Raw genomic sequence first — 20,683 nt, forward strand, 5'->3', positions numbered from 1 at the left:
TGTTACTAAATGAATATGGAGCAGTTGAAGTCACAGACTTGGCTCTGGGCCACTGGTGCTCTGTGTGTAGCTTCTGTGCCACTTTAATGAACAGTGATGTGATTCAGAGATAAGCAGAGATTCAGCTTGGAAGAGGGTATGTTTTTCTCTTTCTGTTTAGTTTTTTTCATGGTATCCAATCCCAATTTACTCAATATACCTACGATTCTTTTCCTATAGCTTTTGTATCTTGCCAGAATAATTTAGCTTTCTTTCTAGTTAGACAGATTGATAACTGAAGATTTGATTCCTTTAGATAATAATCAGTGAATGTAGAAAAGTTTGCTCAGTCCTTTTCTCAGTTAAGGTCAGGCGAATATGTACATTCAGCTGAATTGCTTTAAGATGTAAATTCTTTCATAAAGCAAGTTAGGCAGCCAAAGGCAGCACACTGTGATGTAATACTCTTCTGATTCCATTAAGTATGGTGCCAAAACCCAGTTAATTAGATTTGTGTAATAGATTGGATTTGGATCAGATTTTGCTAATAAGAAGTAATTTATATACTGTAGATATGTCTCAGAAAACATTACCAAAACAAACAACAAAACCACAAACAAGTCATCATGAATATGAATAGTTTTTAAAAATATATATTTAGGTCGTTTAAAATTATTAAGGAAAGGTCATATGTCTTAATTCTGTTACTGTTTGACTTTTGTTTTTCCTGGTTTTAATAGTTTTACTTCTCATTTTTAATGCCAGGTAATTGCTTAAATCTAACGGGTATTTTTATGATTCTCATTTTTAAATGATTAGTCTCTCACAAATAGTATAGTTGATTGTCTTATTTTTCCACTCAACAAATATCAAAGTTATTAAATAAGGATATAGTAGAGACAAACACTATGAAGGTCTTTTTAATAAAATTATGACATTTTTCTTGTTTTAACTGAAATTGTACATTTTATGGTGATTTTGAATTTGCTTATAGACAAAGAGATAAAAAGTTAGAGCATTAAAGTCAAATTGTGGGAGTGTAATTAAGTTCAAATCATTTATATGAACTGAAGTTTTAATTGTAAGTAAATATGAGTTCTACAGTTTCTTTTAGTCCAGACTACCTGTTTCTTTGAAGGTAAAATAAAGATGAGATATGTTGTTCTTTCTGCCCTGAATATTTCCGAGGATAGATTAAAATTAGCTATATTATTGATTGGTTTGCATGGTAGCACACAATCTTCTGAAACTAAAAGGCTTATACTGGGTGACACTTTTGAACTCTTAATTGGCTTAGTGGGCTACTGTTTCTGAAATCCTTTTGCTAAAAAGTTAAATTATATTGCAATGGTTGCTTTGTTTAAAATTATTTGCATACATTTATTTTGAAGAATTAGATAAAAACTATTAGCCGTGCCTTCAATTATTATGAATAAATCAAATTTCTGATTCTGATTACTATAATTATATTTATTTAACTTTGAAAGAAGGTTCTGTAAGTCAGTGAAACAAAATATACATACTTTTTATAGAAGTTAAGACTTACTACATTTTTATAGTAGACTTGAATTGCTGAGTAATATGTGTGGCTGACTATATTACTATATTACAACTGGAATGATATATTATTTAGTATCTCACTATGTACCACATTCTGGCATTTTATAATCTACATCTGCAGGCAGATACTGAAAATCCATGAAAACTTTCCCAGTGTGAAATTGCAGAATCTAATGGTTCGTGTATGTAGTAATGACTACAGAGATAAACCATATGGGTCCTTGACCTCTTTGCCCTCCATCAGTTAACCTAAATGACAGTGTGCTTCTTTATATTTGTTGCATGCTTGGAATTATGTAGTTAGCTGTCTCTGTCTGGTCCATCTTTCCTTGGGGACTATAAGTGGAAGTTATTGCCATAAATAGACACAATACCAGCAAGTAGTGCTCTGGCAAGTTCAACTGCATGTTAATTGCAAATAATACAAATCTGAGGAGCAGGAGTAAAATCCAAAGCAGGTTATTTTGAAATTGTTCATACATGTTTGCTGTTACTTGTAACTGTTTGAACCCTAACTCCATTTGATAAAAGGGATGTTTATTTAGAGACAATAGATTGCATGCTTCAAGCAATCTTAAATATATAATACTTATTCATAAGATATATAAATATCTTATGTGTTTTGATTTCAAACTTGGTCAGTTTATGGATTGTATTTGTTCATATTAACAACAGAATGCCATCAGATAATAGAAAAACAGAAAATAATATGTGTCGACAGTATGTGGGTAGTTGAAAATCTGTCTGGAAAAAAATTACATTGGACTTTGCATATAGAAGAGAAAGATTTCCTGAAGCTATAGATTTTGAAACATTTTGGTAATGTGTGAAAATGTGCCTCATCACCAGTGATTGTTTGCATGGCTTTAGGACACTTGGGAGGGTTGGAGTATGGAATGAAAAATAATTTATGACTAAGATACATCGGAATTTGAAAAAAAGGCTATAAAATTGTTTCTTATTTTGAGCAGAAGTATGCTGTATGTAAATATCTTTTAGTAGAATGTTATAAATTCTCTTAATTTTCTACTATTCCAACAATTCAATTTGTAATAAATAATTAGAATATATTTTTATGGTTTATAAAATGAAATAATTGATACTTTTTTCAGGTGATGATGATAATGATGATGATATTGGAAGGAACCTTGAAGGTCATCGAGTCCAATCCCCTACTCAGGCAGCTAACCCTATACCATTTCGGACAAATGGCTGTCCAGTTTCTTCTTAAAAACTTCCAGTGTTGGAGCACTCACCGCTTCTGGAGGCAGATTGTTCCACTGGTTGATTGTTCTAACTATCAGGAAGTTTCTCCTTAGTTCTAGGTTGCTTTTCTCCTTGATTAGTTTCCATCCGTTGCTTCTTGTCCTGCCTTCGGGCGCCTTGGAAAATAGCTTGACTCCCTCTTCTTTGTGGCAGCCCTTGAGATATTGAAACACTGCTATCATGTCCCCCCTCGTCCTTCTCTCCATTAAACTAGACTGGGGTAGGCAACCCAAAACACTCAAAGAGCCACTTGGACCCGTTTCCCACCGAAAACAAAACACTGGGAGCCACAAAACCCTTTTGATATCTAAAATGAAGATAACACTGCATATATCCTTTTTTACCTTTATTACAGGTATATATACATATACATATACATATACATATACATATACATACATACATACATACATACATCTCATAAAGGTAAAAAAAGATACAGGCAGTGTTATCTTCATTTTAGATGTCAAAAGGGTCTCTCTCTGTGTCTCTCTGTCTCTCTCCTTCTCTCTCCCCCTCTCCCTCTCTCCAATCTTCTGCTCACCTGGCAAGCTGGCTTCAAGCTGTTGTCCAAAAAGCTCGGGTAGGCATCCTCGGCTTTTTTATGACTCATGGACTTCAACTCCCAGAATTCTTGAGTCAGCATGGCTGGGGTAGCTACCTCTCTTCTGCCCTTCCTGCTTCCTCCAGAGATGCAGCAAAGGGAGGAGCCCGCCTGAAAAGCTTTTCAGCTCCTCAGAGAAGACCGTGAGTCCACTCTCTTTTTTACTTACACACACGCAGAGAGAGAGAGAGAGAGAGAGAGAGAGAGAAAATACCTCTTTCTGTCTCTGTCTCTCTACAAATGGAGGCTGGGAGCTGCAGGGGAAGGCTCAAATGCGGCTCCGGAGCTACAGGTTGCCGACCTGTGAACTAGACATATCCAATTCCAGCAACCATTCCTTATATGTTTTAGCCTCCAGTCCCCATAATTCTCTGTACTCTTTCTAGGGTCTCAACATCTTTTTTACATCGTAGTGACCAAAACTGAATGCAGTATTTCAAGTGTGGCCTTACCAAGGCATTGTAGAGTGGTATTAATACTTTGCGTGATCTTGATTCTATCCCTCTGTTAATGCAGCGTAGCACTGTGTTGGCTTTTTTGGCAGCTGCAGCACACTGCTAGCTCATATTTAAATGATTGTCCACTAGGACTCCAAGATCCCTCTCACAGTTACTACTATAGAGCAAGGTACCCCCTATACTATACCTATACATTTGTTTTTTCTGCCTAAATGTAGAACCTTACTTTTTTCACCATTGAATTTCATTTTGTTAGATAGTGCCCAGTGTTCAAGTCTGTCTATTATGATGAATAATTATTCTTCACCAGCTTCATATTAAATGTAACTCATTTTTATGCTAAAATTGGTATTGTTCCCAAAGTCTGCTGATTGGGGAAAACAATGGGCTTCATTCCCTTTGCTCTTTTTAGCAATTTTAGCAGAGGTAGATTTCAATATGTTTAGAAGATAAGCTTATTAGAATTGTATCAGGAGACTAATGTAATGGGTTACCATTCAGAGTTTACCATTAAACAAGCACACAAATTATCTCATCTCATTATATGATCAAAACTCTGATTTGAACATTTTATGATTGCTTCATCTACAGTACTTTGCAATAAGGCAGTTCTTAGCTCATGGCAATTTAATTGCAATGAGCTTGCTTTGTTTATTATTCCAAAAATCAGGAGAAATAAGAGTTACATGGAAACTCACTGTGCAGTTCTTCATGTTCTCTCTATTGGAGAGTTATTTGTTTTTTATTTAAAAAAAAGTTTTTGATGTATTCTTAAGATTAAGATCTGAACTCCAAGAACAGAAACATTTGATAAATCTAAATTGTATTTCTGTTTTTTTCTTAGAATTTCATATATATGAGGTTATATATTTCATATATCTGAGGTTTTCGTGGGTGTTTGTATGTAGGTCTTTGGTTATTCGGGTTTTCTCCCACGTAAAATTGGAAGTGTCTTGGCGACGTTTCGACGAAGTCTCATTCGTCATCTTCAGGCTGGTGCTTTCGGCTTCGTGCTTCTAGGAGCAATGTGGGGTTGTAGCTGTTTCCTCCTTTTAACTGCCAGTGGGGGTATGAACTGATTGGATGAGAGCTTGGCTGTGTTCTGATTGGATGGAGGTGTGTTCTGATTGGTTAGGAGCTTGGCTGTGCTCTGATTGGCTGGGGAGTTGGCTGTGCTCTGATTGGCTGGGGGGTTGGCTGTGCTCTGATTGACTGGGGGAGTGTTCTGTTTGGGTGGGGGCTTTGTTGTGCTCAGGTTAGTCTGAGTTGCAGGGGGGTTTAAAATGGTGAACTGCATTGCTATTTTTTGGCTTCGCGTTCGTGGTCGTGCCTCATCTTCATGGTGGGTGTCAGTTTGCTTCATGTATGGATTGGAAGGGTTTAAAGTGGCTAATGATGCAGCTGTGGTCTGGCTTCTGGTTTGTGGTCGTGCCTCATCATCGGTGTGGCTTTGGATTTGCTTTTTGAGTGTATGTGTGGTGGTGACATCCTGTGTGGTTTTTGTGAGTGTGGCTCTGATGTCATTTTTTGTGTTAGGGAGTCGTTTGTCAATAAGGGCAGGTTTCCAAATGGCTGGTAGGCGGGAGGTATCATCTCGTTTGTTCAAACGTGTGGGCGTTTTTCTATCTCGATGGCTTCTCTGATGGGATGGGGAGAATGAGAACAAACTGAGCAATTATGTAGCAATTGACACAGGTGCAACGATTGGCCGGTTGGGACCTGTTACGCAGTCCAGGAGTCGAGTGCAGGCGCTGGCTTGTTTCTAAATGTCTCTCCCACTGATTCATTTGCACCCTGATGATGTTGGCAGGAGCCAACGAAAGCTAGGTCTGCTTTTTAAAAAAACTTTTAAATGTTTTATATTTAAACTTTTAACATTTTATAAAACTTTTAATGTTTTAACTTTTCCTGGTGCTCACATTTTACTTCTTAGTATATATATGTGTGTATTATTTTATATAAATATATATAAAAAATAAATAAATAAAATAAATAAATAATACACAATCACTGGGAGAATTTTAAGTAAAAATACTTCACTAAAAAATACTTTACTTTGCTAAAAAGGTTGCCAAGCTTTCACTGGGGGAACTCCCCAACATCATCAGGGCTAAAAGGCCATTCTAACAAAGGTGGTTTAAATGGGTTTAGTTGACGTCTGCGCACGGCTCTTGGACCGCATCACTGGCCCCAATTGATCAGCTGATGATCGGAATGCATCCCTGACGTTGTGTTCTTTCTCATCGTTCCTTTGGGTTCCCTTCTCTATCCTTCTGTTGTGGATTTCTGGAATTGTTAGTAATCTTACATCCCCCTCTCCTTTGATGGTATTCGTTGTTGTCATGTCAGAAGGGGGGGAGGATTTAATCTAGTGTTGAAGGGGTTGTCATTCAGTTAGTAAAAGGGAAAGTAATAGGGGTGGAAAACATCCCCAAACACCATCAAACTCTTACTGGCAGGAATGGGAGGGATCCGGCTTGAATATTAGACAACGAAAGGAGACGGACATAAGAAACATTGTGGTGGAGAATGGAAACATGAATGTTGAAACATGTCATACCCAGATTGAGGTTACTCATATGGTTAAAGAGGAGGGGAGCATACAACAAGAAGGGAGTATTGGCTTGCAACTAGTGAAGCCCTACCCCTATAATAGGACACAGGGAAACACTAGATTAAATCCTCCCCCCCTGACATGACGAGAACGAATACCATCAAAGGAGAGGGGGATGTAAGATTACTAACGATTCCAGAAATCAACAACAGAAGGATAGAGAAGGGAATCCGAAGGAACAACGAGAAAGAACACGTCAGGGATGCATTCCGATCATCAGCTGATCAATTGGGACCAGTGACGCGGTCCAAGAGCCGTGCGCAGATGTCGACTAAACCCATTTAAACCACCTTTGTTAGAATGGCCTTTTAGCCCTGATGATGTTGGGGAGTTCCCCCAGTGAAAGCTTGGCAACCTTTTTAGCAAAGTAAAGTATTTTTTAGTAAAGTACTTTTACTTAAAATTCTCCCAGTGATCGTGTATTATTTATTTTATTTATAACTATGCCCGGGAGTTGCATTTTTACCAACATTATTGAATATATATATATTGGTAATAACGTTAAAAATATGAACCCTGGGTATATCCATGTTCGAAATAAAAGTGAGCACCAGGGAAGTTAAAACTATAAAAAGTTTAATTAAAAACGCCAAGCTTTCGCCGACACCTGCTGGCATCATCAGGGCTTAAAATGCTAGGAAGTCAGGAAGTCCCTTTATAGGTCAGCTAGGGTCTGCGCCCAGCTCTTCGATCTTGTCACCGGACCTAATTGAGTAGATTGTACTGTGGTGATCTTTTTTCTTTTTTGCATCACTTATCCATGTGTATGATATCACTAGTCTTCCCTTCGTTGGATTCTGGGTCGGGTGAAACCCTCCCTGTCCCCCTGGGTGTTCCCATCATTTTTTTCTTTTTCTCGCCCAGACCTTTTAGATGGTTTATATTCTCTACTTCTCTTCCCCCCCAATCCACATCTACATAGCTATCGTCCCTAAGGGTGTCTTTTCTTTCTCCAATGTCTCCTGTTCGGTTACTGTTGTTACTAGGGTGATCTTGTGCATCATTCTGATCTATCTGGGTCATTTTTATAAGGTGGGGTGATTCGGCAGTCAGTTCGTCAGTGTAATAGATTCTGCGACTGCCCCTCTGCTTGGTCATTGCTCCTTTCCCCACCCCCCTCCTGCCGTTTTCTGCGCCTCTCCTCCACACCCTACCATCTGGAAGGGTAGAGGGGGGCTCTGGTCTCCACAGGCATCATCCCACTCATCATCCACCCCCTGCTCCTCGCCCTCCGACATTTCCCGTTTGTATGCAATCGCACTGCAGTTCATTTGGTTCCATTGACATTGGTATTATGGGATGCGGTGAGCCGTTTGTCAGGCCATCGCAAATACGATCCCTCCCCCCTGCAACCTCTGTTTGTATGTAGGTCTTTGGTTATTCGGGTTTTCTCCCGTGTCAAATTGGAAGTGTCTTGGTGACATTTCGACGAAGTCTCATTTGTCATCTTCAGGCTGGTGTTTTTGGCTTCATGCTTCTAGGAGCAATGTGTGATTGTAGCTGTTTCTTCCTTTTAACTGCCAGTGAGGGTATGAACTGATTGGATGAGAGCTTGGCTGTGTTCTGATTGGATGGAGGTGTGTTCTGATTGGTTAGGAGCTTGGCTGTGCTCTGATTGGATGGGGGGTTGGCTGTGCTCTGATTGGATGGGGAGTTGGCTGTGCTCTGATTGGTTGGGGGAGTGTTCTGTTTGGGTGGGGGCTTTGTTGTGCTCAGGTTAGTCTAAGTTGCACGGGGATGTGAAATGGTGAGCTGCATTGCCATTGTTTGGCAATGCAAAACGCAAAGCCAAACAATAGCAATACATTGTGGTGACCAAAACAATACCAGTTTTGGTCACCACGATGTAAAAACGATGCTGAGACTCTAGAAAGAGTACAGACAGAGAAGAGCAACAAAGATGATTAGGGGACCGGAGTCTAAAACATATAAGGAACGGTTGCTGGAATTGGGTATGTCTAGTTTAACGAAGAGAAGGACAAGGGGGGGACATGATAGCTGTGTTCCAATATCTCAGGAAGGGAGTCAAGCTATTTTCCAAAGCGCCTGAAGGCAAGACAAGAAGCAACGGGTGGAAACTAACCAAAGAGAGAAGCAACCTAGAACTAAGGAGAAACTTCCTGACAGTTAGAACAATTAACCAGTGGAACAACCTGCCTCCAGAAGCGGTGAATGCTCCAACACGGGAAGTTTTTAAGAAGAAACTGGACAGCCATTTGTCCAAAATGGTATAGGGTTTCCTGCCTGAGCAGGGGGTTGGACTAGATGACCTCCAAGGTCCCTTCCAACTTTATCATTATTATTATTATTAAGATTTCTTCTTCCCATATTTGGGCCGACAGGGTGCATCATAAAAAACACTTAAGACATGTATATACAGTGTATATATGTATGCATGTCAAGAATTTTGAGGATAGCAAAAACTAATACAAACTAAACTTAAAGAAAAAAGAATAGTAAGAATAATAACTCCCAACTTTCCAACCAGTGTACTCAGCCATAGATTACCCAGTAATCCATATTTGTTGGCTGGACATACCAGGAATTTAGACAATATTTGTGAATAATGATTTATTTATTTGGTGGAGGAATAAAACAGAAACCAGCCCAAGATATAATACACCTCTCCAGCACCAGTGCTTTTCAGTATATGTTTTATATATGTGTGTGTGTGTTTGTGTCCTTCCCCTTAAAATAAATGCACAAATGAATAAATACTTAACATTCAAGTATATTTAAGTGTAATTTGAGTTAGTTTTTACTATTCTCAAAATCCTTGACCAAAAATTGTTTTTTTAAATGCTAATCAATCAACAGACAGCGGTACTGTTCTAAAAATGAAATAGTGAGGGGTCCTTGGTGGTCTCTGAGATTGGATGTTTTCTTGCAGACATTTCATTATCCAAACTAGGTAACATTATCAATATTGGCACTACAATAAAACAACCAAGCACAGAGAGCACCAAGGACCTTTCATTTTAACCCTGAGCTACAAATATTCTCCTTTATTGGAAATACTGAGTATTGTTTTACATACAATTCTCTCCTTCCCAACCCATTATTGAGTGATCAAAGATGTAGTTGGTGGGCATCAACTATAAATGTTCTAACATGTTTGTAGGCATAGCAAGAATTTACTTCAGGACATTTTTCAATGGGTTATCACTTACCTCAAGATAGACAGGAATTCCAATGAACTACAAAATTGAGATTTAATGATAGTTGTTTGAGGACATCAAAGTTGGTGGCAGTTCTCCCTCCACTCATCAGCTCTTATTTTACCTTAGCTTCTCTCATCTTTTTTCCATTCCCTATAGTTCTTATCAAGTGCTTTCCCATCAGCTATAATGTATCTATTCTTCCAGTAACCATGTGTATTGTAGTTATTCTACCTGAGAGTAGCAGGAAGGCATACTTACCAAAATATTTCCTCTTTTTAAAATAGTTGGAGTGGATAAGTGAATGGCTCTAAATCATTTGTCTGTAGGCATAGGCCAGTTGCTGCTGTAATATGCAGTCCTCAGTTTATAGGTCCTAACCAAAAAATCAATTTCTTGGTTATATTCAGGCAACAGGGAAGAGACAACCAAACGCAACCAAGCTATAAAAACACGGGCCAGAATTTCAGCAACAGAATAAAGCAAAAATTACACTTTGGTTTTGCATATCACCTTAGCTCTTAGTATTTCAACATCTGCCAATGCATGCTTTTGTGGTATGAATATTGAAGGAAGCACTTTAATATTTTGCACTTTAAGGCAAAAAGCATCAGTTGTAGACTTTGAATTTAGAAGATCAAGATCAGCTTTATCAGAACAAAATGCATGTGCTACAGCTGGTAAATTTATACAAGCAATAACTGTTATTGAGAGGTAGATTAGTTGGTGACATGTGAGAACTTGTCTCATCAGGACGGACTGGAAAGAATCTATTTTAACCTCTAAGCAATTTTTCTGTGGCTAAAAGGAACTCAAGAATGTAGCCTGGAATCCAGCATTAAAATTTAAAAATGTGTGCTTGCTGTTATCTGGAATATCTCTGATCTTTCATAGGGCAGCCAAACCAGAACATGTCCTCTCAATGTGAGAAGAGACAATGTCCTGATAACTGAGAAAGACAAATTCCCTGATTCTGGCAGCTTTTGTTCCATTTTATTTATTTCTTTTTGTTTGGGAAAAAAAACAGAAAACTGATGAATTATGAAGGAAATGCTGCAGTTTTCATGTCAATATTCACAAGCTGCAGAATTAAAATCTCTTGCTCGGTGGCGTGAGCTGCAATATATTGGTCAACAGTTTAAACAAAAGGAATATGCAATATTTTAATGATGAATACATGATGAATACCAATGAAACACATGCATGTTTCATGTGATTCAAATATATGCTGTATAACTAGAGTGTAAAAAACTTTGCTCTGTAGCATTTTAACAAAACAAACAAAGCCTTACCTTATAATTTTATGTATGTTCTCTAGATATATTGGGAGTTTTATCATTTGCCAAACTATATGATCATAATAAGAGGTAACTGTGGAAGTTATGCTAGGAATTCATCTGAAGCATTCCACATTGAAGAAAGGTAGTATATTATATGTATGTCTAAATACTCATTTACTCATAGTGAATTAATTTCTCATATGTTTGTCCACATGCAACCATAATTTGCATTATCCCTATCCCAAGAAGCAGGAATCACTGGATTTCCCCAAAAAATCCAGGGTGGGATTCCTGAATAGTCTCAATGAAGACTAAATTGATTAGTGCCTGAACAATTACTGCTATGGAAGGTTTGGAGAGAATGGAAAATGGAGTGGAATCCTGTACATTCTGTAATATTTTCTTGCAAATCTTGTTGATATTCTTCCACCAGGGCCTTGTTTGATTCCTGCTGTGTTCAAATTAAAAACCTCAAGCCCTCCCCCAAAACCTATTTAAAATTTAGATTGTGACATTAATTCTGAAAAGGCCAGGTATAACAACATAATCTTCATCAGCCAAAAGAAAAGGTGGATAGAGGTTAGAAGATTAGCTGAACCTTCCTGTAGTGAAAACACTTTCCCCAAATACCCAGCAGGCTCACACTTGTAGGAAGTAATACATGTAACAGCATATTAGAAGATAAATGCAAATTTTGGGCAGACTGTCAAGGGAGAAGTTTGTCATTTAGAATGTTGGCCTCAAGCTGTTAAGGGCTGTATTAAAGATATGTTACTGTATGTACATTACATAGGATAAAGCAGTAAACTATATAGAAAAGGAGGAAGGCTGTGTATTAAAAATGTATATGTATGAAAGTTTCTTCAACTCTTGTGCTCTCAAGATGGGTAAGGCTGATATATCTATCATACTGCAGTGCACATAATAAAGCAATTGGGTTTTGGCTTCTTGACAATAAAACTATTTGGGAAATATATTACTGTAGAATTAAGGAAGCTTGTCTTAAGCAGTTTATTCTTAAATATCCCTTGTCTTTCTTGCTAAGAGCTCTGTTTTTCATACAGCTTAGCTGAACCCAATTTTCACTTTAATTCTGTTTGAGGATTTCTCATCTCTTTATACTGGAAAAAAACTATTTCTAAAGTACTAAACACTCTTCCTCCATCCAGTACTACTCATAAACTCCACTTTATGCACTTTTTATACTGGAATGTAAATTTGGGAATGTTAATGACAAACTAAAACTGGACGAAATTTTCCAATGGATTTACAGAAGAAGGAAATATAAATATTATATTCAGCTTCAAATTATTTATGTAAACAGCCTGACAATAGGCTTATGAATACAGCTCCTTATGCATCTCATGTAACACACTTTTAGAGGTAAGTTAAAAGCCGCATAGATGTATTTTTCTTTGCCAAATTTTATGCTTCATTAACTGGATTCTATATATAATTTACATAGTGATGAAGATAACAATCAATATTCATAAAACCATGAACTGGTATTTTGAGCCACTAATTGCTGTGTTAATCCTAAAATGCAGGGTATATCAATTAGTGTTAGTATACAAGGATTAAAAACTTTATTGCAATATTACATTTGCACATGCATCTTTATCATAAGAAGCCTAGTCAGACAATCATGTTCATAATTTGTGTTGCTCTAAAGCATTTATCCTCAAGAATCTACACTATTAAAAGTCAAATAAAAGTCACAGTGGAGTTGTTTCAACAAATGGAAATTGGCAGTTCTCAAGTAGAACTCAAGAAACCAAATTGCAAGTTTCAAGCTTTGTACTCAGTGTTGGGGACAATTATAAACTATAATAGTATCTGGAATAGCAGAATTGAATTTCTACTGTATTCATCTGAAAAGCATTGATATAATAAAAGATATTGTTCTGCATAGCCATTTCTGTATAGCAATACTTAAGATATAATTCAAAGATTACCCATTATGAGAGAGATAAATGCCAAATGTATATTAAAAACAAAAAATTGTCAGTGTCTTCCTAAATACAAGAAATAAAAAGGATATATAAATCTTTGAGGGGAGCATATTCTATACAATTTATTTATTGAATTATATGTTTCCAAATTACATTAAAACAATAAAAGTGTAAGTACACAATATAACACCAAAAATATTCACAGTAACCCAGATAAAATAAAACATCTACAATCACAACTTAATACACTAATTTAAATTTATTATTTATTTATTTATTTTTCACAATTCCATAATAAACTTGCACAGGCAGGAACAAGCTCACAATTACATTTCAGATGACCACTTTCAAAGGCTTTCCATAATATCCTGATTTTTGGTTCTTACCAGGCCAGCACAGTTGAGAGATAGCTAGTATCTTGTAATGTCAATGTCAAAACAGAAAAAACATCACGTGGTTTCATATCATCCTTTCCTTCACAAAAATAAGGGATAATCAAGAACTTTTCCTATAGTGATTATACGAAATGGATAAATTCTGGTTCAAGTCTTTATTACAGCCATAGGCCAACACATAAATTAAACATTCAAATAAAACAAAACTAACACAAGAAGACATAGCAATATATTACAATTAATGATGTAATCAATGGGTGACCAAGGTCTGATTAGTTTTATAGAAAATATAACAAAACCTAGCTACCTTCAGAAAAACTGAATCATACTGACCTGACAATAAAAATACATTGAGTATAGTCTAATACTGGATTAAAACACACAATAAAATTAATTATAAAAGATTATTAAAAAGATCTAAAATATTTATGTTTCTGGCAAATTCCCAATGCTGCTGCACAGAATCTAGCCACCTGCACCGTGATCACTGCCTGCTTGTCCTTAAGCAGTCATTGGAGATAAATACTTTCTGAACGACAAGGATACCTATCAATTATGGGGAGGTATGGTTTTTCGAATAGCTCTATAGAAGGAACATCGAAGGAGTATGTGACCAATGGTCTCCACCTCTCCTGAGCCACAGGAGCAGAGTCTTTCAGTCAATGGTGTCTTTGATAAATTCTGGTTGAATGAAGCAGTGCTGAAAATATGCTAAGTCTTTGTAGGTAAAAATTGACTTTCAATTGCTTGCACAATTGCCCAATCAATGCAAGGCACTGAACCTAGGTGTCATACAATTAGGTTTAGGACAACTTGGGTGCAGCCAGCTCAATGTAGTCAGCTCGCTGCTGGCAGCTTGCTACCGCCAAATTGCCTCTGCAACTCACTGCCACCAGAACAACTCCACACAGCCAACTCGCTGCAGGCAGAGCTGGGTGGGTGAGTGAGTAAGTGGGCAGGGCACAGAGCAGTGGCTGGGAGCTTCCTATTTTCACCCTACTGCTGCTGCTGCTGAACTTTGAGCCAAAGTGGCCAGGAACAGTGGTGGTGGTGGGTGAAGTGGGTGGCTGGAGGTGGCAGCAGCTATGCTGAGCTGGCCATGCCAATTGTCTCATTTTGCATACCAGTGTATCTGGAGATGCACTGCTGTTGAAGTAAATAACCCTAAAATAACAAATATTTTGATTGTACTGCTCAAAAGAAAACTTTTTCTCAAAAGAACCAACTCCTCTTGTCAAAAGAAACAAACAACCTTTAATTTGAATCTGACAGATAACACCAAGCATCCATTTCTCCAACGGTTGTTCAAGTGTCATTTAACCCATTCCCATGTCTGAAATATGCATGGTTCTTTATGGCTTCAACTCCTAGAAGTGTAATAAAAAGAATACATATTTTTTCAATACGCCACATTTGAATCAAGGATAATCTTGTTGATTTTAACCTTAAATATCACAGAATAGTCCACCCACAGATGATAATTGTGCAGTTCCTAAGTTGCACCTCCAAAAGAAAAATAATTGTGATAGTATCAGGCTTGATGGATTTACTGTTACCTTTTATTCATTCTTCCTAATGGCTAAACATCTAGTAATCCAAACTGGATTACTGCAGAATTGTAACTCTGGAAAACAACTGTTCACTTAGGATTAAGGATCATGATGCATCTAAGTATAGGTTTGAACTAGAACATATGTTCATTGTCAGTATTTATTCCATAGTCCATTGATGTACTAAGACTGTAGTGGCGAACCTATAGCATGCGTGCCAGAGGCGGTACTCGGAGCCCTCTCTGTGGGCACACGTGCTGTCGTCCCAACCCTGCCTCCCCCCGCGGCTTTCTTATCAGCAGCCCCCCTGGAGGAGAGTCGCCCCCAGGCACAGCCCGCATGGAGCAGTGCAGCCAAGATCATAGCCGGGCAGCAGGGACAAGACTCTGTCTTCATACCCCATAGCGTGCAGATGATGCTGCGGGGTGTGGACGGAGGGTGTGGCTACCATGGCACTGCAGGGCTGCCTGAGCGATCTGTGGCGGGCCATGGAGGCGGTGCATGGCCCTGCAGGCGTGTGGAGCAGGCAGGGTGGGAGGCGGAGCAGGGACGGGGGGTGGTTTTTGGGCACTCAGTCTCTTAAAAGGTTTGCCATCACTGTACTAAGTTATATACACTCTGTCTTTTTGCTAGAGCACCCACCATCTGGGGGCTGGGTAAGACTTTTTATTGCTGTTTTTAAACCACATGACTCATACTTTACTGATTTACTATAATCTAGATTTTAGTACTAGAATATTTCAGGTTTTTTTTTAATTTTCTGCTGTTCTGTCCTATATAAGCCTGTAATTGTGCTCACATTGACATAATTAAACCATGGTTTATTATGAATTACTACTGGCTGGGTTAATGGTATCTTGGGATGTCAGGTTAAATAAATAAGATGTAGTGTGGTCTATGACTCCACTTCTTGAATACATTAGTGCAATGGGACAATTGGTGTTCTTGTGTTTACTCATGTAAACACAAACATATGTCTTTGTGTTACAGTTGCAGAATGGAAATGGTAGTGTGTTTCCCATTTGGTAATTTAACAATGTCAAGAAATTCCCACAGAGTTGAAGAGCTCTGAAATGGAGACCTAGGTTTGGTGGAACCTTGATGATGATAATGATTGAAAATTCCAATGTGCTTTTACCCAGTGGACTGAATTTCTTTGGCAATTTGTGTCATTTGTTTACTCTTGTTACTTCTTTTTTTTTCCTCTCATTTTTTTTGCCTTCTTTCCCAGCCTTTGCCATATCCTGTTCATTTTAATTCTTTTTGTGAGCACCAAATTGCTTGTTAACTTTTTTTTTTTTTGTATTCAACTATGTCTAGATTGTAGGTTTTGTTGGCTCTAAGGTCAGGCAGTTGTATCTTTTTGCTGTTATTTTAGCACTGTTAGAGTAAGCTCAGTTTTCAGGATGATGTTAATAAAACAAATGCTCAGAATTGGCCAAATTTATTTCAGCTGAGAGAATTTGGAAGTTTTTTTTAAAACTGCTATTTTAGCTAGTAATTAAGTAAATCTAAAACTGGTGGTGGGTGGAGAGAATAACCCATTATCCAGAGTTATGTAAAATATAAATACTGTATAATTTAATAATCCATCTCTCATGAAGCTTCTTAATCAAAAGGTTGGCTATGTCTGAAGAAATCATTTCTCTCACCAAGCAGATTTTGAAATGTAGAACACAGCCGTTGCATCCTTAACAAAAGACCTTCAGCTCTGCTTAAATATTTCCAACAAATGAAAGTGCATCAGTCTACAATATAAGGCAGATGGTTCCGTTATTAATTCTGGCCTCTTGAATTTAGCTAAGATGTGATTCCCTGCAGTTTCCATCCAAGTGATTGAAGACTGCTATCATGTTCTTTTTTGGAATAAATGAAGCAGTTCTTTGAACTGTTTCTTCTAAGACTTCTTTTTCCAGATTTATGATTAACTTGCTTAGCATTTTCTGCAGACATTCTGCCAATATTGTTATTAAAACAGCATGTGAGACTTGGTACAATAATTTAAATACTTCCTGATAAAAGCAAAAGGTAGCTGAATTGTTACCAGCCATAATTGGGAACTTGTTCACATGATTCCCTCGTTTTCTTTATTGCCTTCAATATTTGAGATGAACTACATCCATTCCTACTTCTATTACATTTTTTAAAAAAAGGTTGGTAGTACCTGCAAGGAATGAAAAGGTTTCTGCAAGAATTTGTAAATTTCACAGAATTTGGGTATTTTTTTTTAAAAAAATCAATTCTTCCCTTGCAGGATTCATCTAAAATACTTATTCATGTGTTTATTTAGATATATTTTATACATTGGCATTTTTTTTCAAGAGGAAAATGTGCATTAATGTAGTTAGATGTGGTCCCTGCTTATTATTATTTTAGTATATAAGTTTAAAGTTTCAAATAGTTTGTTCAGCAGTTAAATACTTCTTTTATATCCATTAAAACATTCTGAAATCATACAATTGTTGTTATTTTCAGTCCATTGTGTCTGCTTCCTGCTGGTCAAAGGTTATTATAATAGGGTGGTGTATAGTAAGCTGGAAAGCTGACAGGAAGACTAACACTGAGCTTCTTTTGGAGTAGACGCAACAACTGAAAAGATTGGAATTCGGGGATATGCTGAAAACAAAGAAGAGGTACTTTTTATTAACAGTATCAAACTATCCATATGAATACACCCAGTCTTTCATCTGATGTGTTATAAAAAGAGGTAAAGTTGGTTATTTGATACACTTTAATTTTTTTGAGTTGATCGGGCTTTAAAATATTTTTGAAAATATTTGCATAATTCTTCAGTCTTGGAGCATTACTGGTATTTTCAGAAACAAAAGTAACATTCAGGATTTTATGTGTGTTAAATGTACAATTTGTAATCTTGTTAAAATTTATTGAAAAATAATTCTTTGTGTAAGACATTGAAACATAGATAATATAAGTCAATTCTAATCATTTTACAAAAAGAATTTCTGTAAAGAAAGAACTGATTCAAAGACTTGAACAGAAGATGATCAGATTCTGTATAGTTCTGAGCATATATAAAGGGTTTGTCACTTTAAAATAATTTTTTAAAATTAATTTAAAAAATAATTTAAAAAATAAAATTAATTTTATTGAAGGAATATATGAAGAAAAGAAGGGACAGGCTACTGAATAATCATGTATGTAAATTTGGATTTCTTGGTAGTCATCATGCCTTTCTTGATTACTGCTGTTATTATTTATAAAGTGCATGAAGTTTAAGTATCAAATTGAATTAAATCTCTGATTATATTGACTTAATGACTTCAAACTGTTCTTCTACTAACGCTTCCCAAATGCCACCCTACATCCTTGCTTTTTGTCACTTCTTCCATGATGAATAAATCAAAAGACAGATGTTGCCTACTTTGCTTTCTGTGCTTTGAAAATCCCATAAAAATTTGAAACAGCTTTTCATAATTTTGAAATGAGAAACGACTATATAATGACTTCTGCTTTTTCAATCAAAACCTAACCATACACATACATGCATGTGCACACACACATATTAGTTACAGTTTGTTGATATATGGAGCAGTTCTGGTATTTTTAGAAAAGAGAATCAATAAAAACAAATATTAAAGGAATTACTCTTTCAATAATGTAAAAAAATAACTTTAATAACATTGGTTTGTTTTAATATGCTCTTTGAGGCTTGGGTTAGAACATGATGTTAACACAACTTGAAAAATATTGGTAAGTAAAGGAATTTATTGAAAAGCATTATTTCCCAAAGTTATCCACTGGGTGAGAGAATTAATAAGAAGGAAGAAGAAAAGGATTCTTGACTATGTATTTTGCAGGCATAGCAAATTAATCAAATAACAAATGTCAAATGTATAAAAGTTGGAAGATGAATTCAAACATTAGAAGAAACCTGATTTCTGTGCTGGAGTTTAACAAGGCTATAAGCTAAAATTATTTATCCTTTTTTTAAAGTTAACAAGATGGATAACATTATTTGGATTGTAGTTTTAAAGCTCAGTCAGGCACTCTATTCCCACATGCCATTACAGTTTTATGAGAGTGGAAACAGCATGACCCCTTGATAGTTCTTGATTGTGAATGTGTATAGAGGGATTTCCCCTCTGCAGCTATCTTCAAAAAGTGTTGCATTTTTCGTGAGCAAATGCTGCAGGGCAATACATGAGAAGTCAGTACCATTTTTATTACTTTAGCTTGAGCTGGCCAATGCATAACTCTTTATTACATGATCAAATTGAATACTATACAGATATCTGGAATCTCCAACACCCAGAATTTACACCCAAGAAATCCTGACGTTTGTGTGAAGTGCATGATTACATAGAGGTGTTTGAGAGCTAAATAGCACACTTCCAACTTAGGATAATAAATTAGTAATTATTTAATAATAACACACGCAATCTTATCAAGCATTTTATAGCTTCATCTGCTTTTTAAAAAATGTTTCAAATATATGATTTTCTAATTTTTCACTTTTAGACTAAAAAATACTGCAAGCACTATTATATTTACATTGCTTTCAATGTTTTTGTTTGTATAAGTACACTAAAGTTAGAACAGACCAATGCAGAACTGGCAAATGGTGACAATAGATTAAAAACAGGAAATGTTGGCCATGTGTGTATTTCAAACAGCTAATCAGGATGATAGCTGGTGGAGTGGAAACTTCCGCTGAGACTGTTTTTTCCTTATTTTTCTTTGTAAGAAAAGACGGTGCTTCCTGGAAAACAATTCTTAAAAAGTGTGAATGTATTTATGGCAAAGGGGGAACAGCATAACAATAAGTAAAGATGCACCTAATATTTTATGTGCTTATTTATAAAGCTTTGTAAAAGGACTTAAGATATATTATTACATTGAACAACTGAAGCTTGAGCAATTATGCTTTGAATAGTTTATCTCAATGCTTTTTTTGTTAAAAAAAAAGGTGCCGCAACCCACACACGTCATACAACCCGCCTTGCCTACCTTACAAGGTTCCATCCAAAAAAGGTGCCGGAACTCCGTTCTGGGCGTTCTATGACAAAAAAAGCCCTGATTTATCACAAGCCAGTAAACAGCAATCTTTAGTGCTAATTGTGTTCTAAATTATTTGTGCGCTAAATTTTGGGTGAAATTATTTCTTTATTTGAATGAAAAGCTTATGGCGTAGTAAAGTAGTCTACTTTCCCCATTCAACCATTGGAGACTGAATCTGATAAAAGCCTCCTGTACACATAGAAGCTGCTATGACATAGAGACCTTCAAATTCATTCATTTAATATCCTCCCAATATTTAGGTAATCCATAATTTTGTTCTACATATTATTAATTGCTTGATTCCATCCTTGGCAAGGGCAAGTATTGAATCAGTTAAAAAGTTAAGTTGGATCGTAATAGATCAAAGGTTTAAAATGTAGGAAGCATTTTCATCTTAATGCTTTTTTATTTTAATTAACAATAGAAAAAATACATACACTGATGATTAATTAAAATATATGCATCAATGAGGCACCATAGTGATAAAGTAACTTTGAAAGTAAGTCTTGCTAAACTCTTCCTTTTCACATTGTGATATCATCACAGGGAGTCCACAAAGGCTTGAAGAAATGATTTAAATGATTTAAATCTTGAGTTAAGCCTTGGGGGTCTGTGGCCATGGCATTTAAAGAAGGTCCACGATGAAGAAAAGGTTGAGAACCACTGCTATATAATATTCTTGACAGCATATTGTAACTGATTCAGGGAACTCAATTTCTAAGAAAGCATGCACAAGATTGTATACTAAATCTTTTATACTTAAAATGATATCTCAACTGTTATTATGCTTAATTTTTTCTTTCTTTTCCTTCAGACGGGACTGATGGAGCAGTCCCTGCAATAAAAAC

The 20,683-nt window shown here is 36.4% G+C and overlaps 1 protein-coding gene across 4 annotated transcripts in view; it reads left to right on the top strand.

The window, feature by feature from the left end:
• Nucleotides 1–20,683, top strand: part of GAB1 (GRB2 associated binding protein 1) — a 108,111-nt gene that overhangs the window by 59,165 nt on the left and 28,263 nt on the right. The window contains exon 1 of one of the 4 annotated variants that reach the window (XM_039338954.1): nucleotides 17,295–17,449. The exons of 2 other annotated variants lie outside the window; for them this stretch is intronic. The gene's annotated coding sequence lies outside the window, so the exon portion shown is untranslated. Of the gene's footprint in view, nucleotides 1–17,294; nucleotides 17,524–20,683 lie in introns of those variants that run through there. One more of the 4 variants, XM_039338953.1, reaches the window with a different exon arrangement.

The sequence above is a fragment of the Crotalus tigris genome, unplaced genomic scaffold (genome assembly GCF_016545835.1).
Source record: "Crotalus tigris isolate CLP2741 ecotype Arizona unplaced genomic scaffold, ASM1654583v1 scf7180000017725.2566008, whole genome shotgun sequence".
In the NCBI taxonomy this organism is placed as follows: Eukaryota; Metazoa; Chordata; class Lepidosauria; order Squamata; family Viperidae; genus Crotalus; species Crotalus tigris.